The sequence below is a fragment of the Octodon degus genome, unplaced genomic scaffold (genome assembly GCF_000260255.1).
Source record: "Octodon degus isolate 3935 unplaced genomic scaffold, OctDeg1.0 scaffold00269, whole genome shotgun sequence".
NCBI classification, from domain to species: Eukaryota; Metazoa; Chordata; class Mammalia; order Rodentia; family Octodontidae; genus Octodon; species Octodon degus.
Window position 1 is genome coordinate 2,628,766 of NW_004524845.1, and position 7,432 is coordinate 2,636,197.

Genomic DNA, 7,432 nt, shown 5'->3' on the forward strand with positions numbered 1-7,432 from the left:
ATACACAATGTACTAACCATTGTTACTCTCCTAAAATCTTGTTTTGAGATTTTGTACCATTGTTTTTATTTTTTTTCTTTAAAATAAAAATAACTGATGTCAAAAATAAATAAATAAATAAATAAATAAATGAAATAAATTTAAAAAGTATAGAAGACAAGAAACAAAATGTCATAGGACTATCCTGCTACAATGCTGTATATAGTTAGATTTCTAAATTTCTGTGTAAAAATATTTAATTGGTTATTCCAATTCTGTAGGACTGGCAATGTCAGAAATTGTTGACTTGAGCACTTTACAGCTCAGCATATTAATATGGCTTTACTTTCGTACTTCATTTCTACACTTTTCTGCTGAATGGTTAAGACCAAGATAGAGCAAGACCTATATAAAAAGAAATATAACTTTTGTACCTGCCAAGGTCAGTCACATCCCCTCAGGATTTAGCCTGAAAACCTGTACTGCAGTTTGTAGACTCTTTGTCAGTGTCAGCCACGTGAATAAGTTATGGCCATTGCTTGACCATTTTGCTCTGTGTGAAAGCCTGAGAGAATGTTTTCCCTCCATGCGATTCTCCTTAGGCACACTCCACATCATTGATCAATTTCCTCTATGGCTCCATAATCTCCTTCATCAGAATATTTGGGACATCACTGAGTTATAGGACGTTACTGTACAGGTTCTCTTATGTCCTCAGTCCTGACCTTGAAAGGCTAGGACCAGAATTTTGGCTGTACTTGCAGCCATTCTTTTTCTCTAATGTTTGTTCTGCACACATAAGTTGTTATCCCTCCAGAAGAGAAGCTTAATGATATTATTACCTTTTAACATAGGCAGTTGAGCTTAACTTCATTATCTGTCTGAATATCAAATATCTTTGACATAGAATGGAACAGGTATTTTGCATCAAGTATTGATATTTTAAACTTTAAATCCCAACAGAATGAGAAGGAAAAAAAATGAAAAAATAAAAACTATTTTAAAAAATTGGAATAACCCATTACATATTTTTACATAAGTCCTACCATTATGTACTGCTGGAGTACATTGTATTATTTTGCTGAATTCATGCACCTATAATATTTAAATGGCAATGAAAAATCCATCTCTGAGGAAACTAAACAAAAAAAGTGATAAAATGAAAGACCATTTGTATATGTATATACAAAATAGGATAGATATACAGCTACTTTCTCTTAATTCAATGAGGAGACAGATTTGTACTAACAGTGTTTGGACAGGATATTATGTCTCCATCTTATATTGTGAATAACCACTACAAAGACAATAATATGCAATATATTAATTATGTTAACTGTCCTACTAATTGGTTTTGAAGATGTCTCATTGCTTTTTGTTTCTCAATAAAACTAACTTTTAAAAAAATGTTCTTTGAAAGATTAAATAAAATTGATAAGCCCCTAGATCATTTCAACAAAAGGAGGAAAGAAAAAACTAATACTCAGGGCAATAAGGAATGTTTAATGGGGAAATTACTAGACACCCTATGGATATTGAGATCATCTATACCTACTTTGAGAATCTTTACTCTCACAGAATTGAAGACACAGAAAAAATGGACCAAAGCCTAGATAGGTACAAATTATCAAAACTGAATCAAGAAGATATAAAAACTCTGAGTAACCCAATGTTGGCCAATGAAATTGAAAATACTTACCAACAAAGAAAATCTCAGGTCCTGATGGATTCACAGCTGAATTCTACAAGAAATTTACAGGTGATATTATCCCAATACTCCTCAAACTCTTCAACGAAATTGAAAAGGAAGATTTTGGGAGTCCAAAATCATTCCTGGAGGCAAGTATCATACTGATACCAAAATAAAAAGAGATTCAAGAAAAATGAGAACTACAGGCCAATCTCCCTCTTGAAAACAGATGCAAAAATCATCAATAAAATCCTAGCAAATAGAATATAGTAAAACCTCAAGATTATACACAATGACTAGGTAGGATTCATCCCAGGGATGCAAGGATGGTTCAACGTATGCAAATCTATAAATGTAATACACTATATCAATAGAACCAAATCTAAAAGCCACATGACCTCCTCAACTGATGCATGAAAGGCTTTTGGCTAAGTCCAACACTCATTCATAATCAAACTCCAACAAAACACTGGAATAGATAGCTTCTACCTCAATCTGCTAAAAGCCATCTATGACAATTCAATAGCCAATATAATTTTAAATGGGGATAAAGAGAAATTTTGTACTCTCAAATCAGACACAAGACAGATGTCCTCTATCACCTCTCCTATTCAATATAGCTCTGGAATCATTAGCTAGAGCCATTAGACAAGAGAGAGAGAAATAAAAGGAATAACAGGTAGAGAAGAAGTTAAACTATCATTATTTGCAGATGACATGATACTCTACTTGAAAGTCCCAAAATACTCCACCAAGAACTCCCAGAATTAAACAAATTCATAGCATAGCAAGTTACAAAGTCCCTACCCAATAATCAATAACATTCCTCTACACAGATAACACACTGAGAGAGAAATTAGAGAAACAATACTCTTTACAATAGCCTCCCAAAAATGAAAATACTTAGCAATTAATTTAACTAAAGAAGTCAAAGATCTATACAGTGAAAATTACTATACCTTGAATAAAGAGATCAAAGAGAATCTCAGAAAATGGAAAGATACACCTTGCTCTTGGATAGGAAGAACCAACATTGTAAAAATGGTGATACTCCCAAATTGTCATACAGATTTAATGCTATCCCTACCAAAATACCACTAACATATCTCACAGATCTAGAGAAATCATTACTAAAATTGATTTGGAACCAGAAAAGACCTAGAATAGCAAAGGCAATCCTGGGCAACAAGGGTCAAGACAGGAAGCATTACAATCCCTGACTTGAAATTATACTACAAAGCTGTGGTGATAGAATCAGCATGGTACTAGCAAAAAATAGACCTGAGGATATGCAGATACAACTACAAACACACTCAGCCATCTTATCTTTCACAGAGAGTCCAAACATGTTCACTGCAAGAAAGGCAGCCTCTTTAACAAATGGTGCTGACAAAACTGGCTCTCTACATACAGAAACCAAAAATGAGACCCAGGTTTGTCACCATGCAGTAAACTAAAGTCAAAATACATTAAAGATCTAAACATTAAAACAGAAACACTAATTCTTCTGGATGAGAAAGTAGGTGGAAGTCTTGAAGACATAGAGGTAGGTAAACATTTCATGAAGAAAAATCAAACTGCATGGGAAATACTTCAAAGAGTCAACAACTAGGACCTCCTCTTATTGCAAAGTTTCTGCATGTCAAAAGAAATTGCCAACAGAGTGAAACAACTCACAAATTTGGAAAAAATCTTAACCAATAATCCCTCAGACAAAGGTCTTTTATCTAGAATATATAAAGAACTAAAAAAAGTGGGGCCCCAAAATGTAAAGACTCAATCCAAAAATGGGCATCTGAGATCAATAAACACTTTTCAGAGAAAGGGATACAAGAGGCAAATGAACACCTGAAAAAATTCTCCACATCACTAGCCATTCAAGAAATCCAAATTAAAACAACATTGAGACACCATCTCACCCAAGATAGAATGGCTATCATAAGGAAATCAGCTAATATTAAATGCTAGAGAGGCTACAGCAGAATACAAACCCTTCTCCCTTGCTGGAGGGAATGTAGACTGGTACAAACATTATGGAAACCAGTGTGGAGACTCCTCAAAAAACTAGGACTGCAAATCCCATTCAATCCAGCTATCCTCCTTCTGAAAATTTTCTCAAAAGACGTGACAACATTTTATCATAGTGATATATGTGCACCCAGCTTTACAGCAACAAAATTTCTCATAGCTAAATCTTGGAAACAACCAAAATGCCCATCACTCAACGAATGGATAAAAAAAGATGTGGTATTTTTATCCAATGGAATATTACTCAGCTATAAAGAAAGACAAACTAGAAGCCTTCATAGGTAAGTGAATGCAATTTGAGGCTGTAATAAGTGAAATAAACCAGACCCACATGTGTGAATATCATACTGTCTCCCTAGTGTAAGTACCCAAAAGAAGAAATAAAACCTGAAAGGTATAACAGACACAGTTAAATAGAAAGAAACAGAATTTAAGGAGTGAACAATGAAGAGGAAAGAAAGGAGATAAAATAGGAAATAAAGTAAGGGCAAAAAATGCAAGTACATATATAAGATGGCTGAGGTGATTGTACTAATAATTTCCACCAGTTTTTTGAAGATAGCAGTTAATGTGCAGAATTCGCACCTTGATTAACTCTGTATGCTAATATCTGTGAACTAAGCAACTACATTGAGGACAGTGATGTGTAATACAAAAAATCATACTTGAAATACCTGTCATCCTGGTCTTCTAAATGTGTACCATTTCTAATGTCATATCAATTATTACTATATTCTCTTTAAAATAATTTTTTTAGAAAAAGGTAATAAAAAAGACAAGAACAAAAATTTAAGATTTCTTGAAAGCATGCAATAATATTCAGTCATATGTCCCATCTTGCATAACTATGTATCTGTTAATATGAGCAACAGCTTTGACAATAAAAATATGTAATATATCAAACCATTGTCTTGTTTTGAAAATCTGTAATGTTACATATTATATGTTACCCTGATTCTTTTTTTTATTTTAGGGAAGGGTCTACATCGTATTCAGGGTCTCACTACTATATCGGACTTGTAGTAATCTGCCTGTTTACAGCCTCCCAAGAGCTGGGATTACAGACATGCGTCACCACACCCAGTCTCAATTGCTGTCTCAGCGCACTCTGGGGACAGGGCTGGCACAGCAGGCCCAAGGATTTAACTCCTGGTCCCTGTACCTCCTTGCAGGCACTTTAATCCACTAAACTATTTGGCCAGCTCTCTCCCCTAAATCTTTTTTTTTCTTCCTTTTATTTTAACTCTTCAAAATAAAATAAAACACAACTATTGTTAATTTTTTGTTTTCAAACTCTGTATTATGTGCACTGTCTCTTGTTACTATTTTTGTCTTTGTTTCTATATTTTTACTCTTAAAATAAAATAAATATCTTTGATTTTGTTTTAATGTCAAGTATAACATGCTTTCTTTATGGCTTCCAAACTTCAATATGTTCTAAGCCTTTAGGTACTTTTAGTACATGCCTGTTTCAGTGTGACATGCTACATGTAATTAGCTCTCAATAAAATGGATTAAAAGAAAATACATAGTTTCTTCAAGCCACAAGCAAACAGACTGGTTCTCTGCTGAAAATTATTAGGCCTCCTTCCCTTGCTATCTCTTACACAGCAAGGCAAAATACATCTTCAACCAATTCTTTAGCTCCCTTCTCATTTCACTATTCTGTTCATGATGTGCAGATACTCCCAAAACACACTAATGAGCTACCTCCTTTCAAATCTGTTCCCATGATGATGTCCCTCAAGCCCTAGTGACAAGTGCTAGAAATGTCTCTCATCCTGCTCTTCCTTCTGATGGCTATAACTTCTCATCTCCTGATGTGGAAATCCTACAAGTCCAAGAGCTCACAAATTGTATCAAAATCTTGTCTAAATTTGACACAGGGAAATGACTCCAAAGACCCAGACTTAAAATACAGAGGCTTCCCCACAGACTACTTTAGTGAACTGGGCTACTTCAATTATTTGTCCTTCATATCTTATCTTTAAAACTGAGGATAATATGTCAGGCCCTGAGTTCATTCATTACCACCACACACACACAGAGAGTGAGTTAGCTTTAACACTACTATGTCATTGTCTCAGTTACTCTACTGTCACTGCTGAGACAAAATACCCAACACCTAAAATTAAGGAAGGGAAGGTTTATTTAGCTCATAGTTAGTGGAAGTTTCGGTCCATACTTGGCTGGCTCCAAGGCAGAGCAGCACATGGTAGAGGGCAAGAGCTCATGGCAGCAAAAAATAACAAAGAGCAAATTGAGGGGCAGCAGCTGTGGCACATAGCCAGCCTCTCTCCCGTCCTTACATTTGTATGCAGTTTATCTGCCGCAGGGCAAGTATAGCACTCACACCCATTATGAACATGAATTAATCACAAAATAGAGAAGCTACTCCAATGACTTCATGAGGCTTTGGGAGGACAACAAGGCACAAACCATAAATCATTCTCTCTGAACAGATTTAGGGCTATCACCTCAGAATGAAAAATCAGAAGAATTTCTGCTGTTTGAAAGACTATGACCCCCTCTTGCTTCACACATGAGAAACAGAAACTCACGGGAAGAGCTTCCAGCTATCCTGCGCCAGCGGGACCTACTGGTTGCAACCTAGGCACAGCGTGGGTGAGACCATCTTCCACCCCCTTGGGACGCCCCCCCACCACTTCATAGCACCTCTCCACACCATCCGACAAATAGGAATTTCTGCCCCCATCTAGGAACCCCTAGAACCAGTCCTAGCTCAGGCCCCGTGAGTGTGTGGGAGAACTTCCAGTTACCCAGCACTGGAGGAAAGTACTGTTCACAGTCCAGGTGCAGCATAGGTGAGACCCTCTTCTACCCCCTTGGGATGTCCCCCACCACTCTGCAGCAACTCCCCCAAGCCACCCATGGAGTAAGAATTTCTGCCATGTTCCGGGAACCCCCAGACCCACTACTAGCCCAGGCCCGGTGAGTATGTGGGAGAGCTTCCGCGTACCCTGCACCGGCGGGAACTACTAGTCCCAGCCCAGGCAAAGCATGGGTGAGACCCTCTTTCACCACCTTGGGAAGCCCCCCATGACTATGTAGTACCCCGCCACCCAGCCTGCCAAGTCGGAATTTTTATCCAATTCCAGGAACCCCCAGATCCAGTCCTAGCCCAGGCCCAGTAAACGTGTGGGAGAGCTGCCTCTCCCACCTACTCCATCTTGTCCCCTCCAGACTCAGCTCAGGCCTGGCATACAGGCCTGGGTGAAAAACTCTGCAGCTGCAAACCCTGCAGAGAGTGTAGGGGACATAACCACCCAGCTAGTAGCAGAACATCTTGTCAGAGGGGCACAACAGGTTCACCCCCAAGGGCAGCAACAGGAAAGAGCTGAGCACAGCAGCCAGACATAAGAGAGACACAGCTGGATAAATCCAAACTTTGTAGATCTGCACCTGAATTTCAGTAGGTGCTAAAGTTATAACTTAAAAAAGATCTACATCAAAGGTCAGAAGACAGTGCTACACAAAATGATGAGAAGGAACAAAATGCAATCTCACAACTAAAGCCCATGCATAACAAGTGCAGAGGACATTAACACAGAACCAACTGGGAATCACACAGCTGAAAGCAATGAATCAATGGCTTCTGAAATAAAGAATCAGCTGCACAAAGGTATAGAGCAACTCACATTGGAAATCAAAAAGAAATCCCTGAAATAATAACATCTGAAGTAAAAAATCAAATACAGAAACATAAGCAGGAAA

At 37.6% G+C, this 7,432-nt stretch overlaps 1 protein-coding gene across 2 annotated transcripts in view; it reads right to left on the bottom strand.

Moving 5' to 3' along the window:
* Window positions 1–7,432, bottom strand: part of Adamts3 (ADAM metallopeptidase with thrombospondin type 1 motif 3) — a 397,838-nt gene that overhangs the window by 377,970 nt on the left and 12,436 nt on the right. The window lies entirely within an intron of this gene.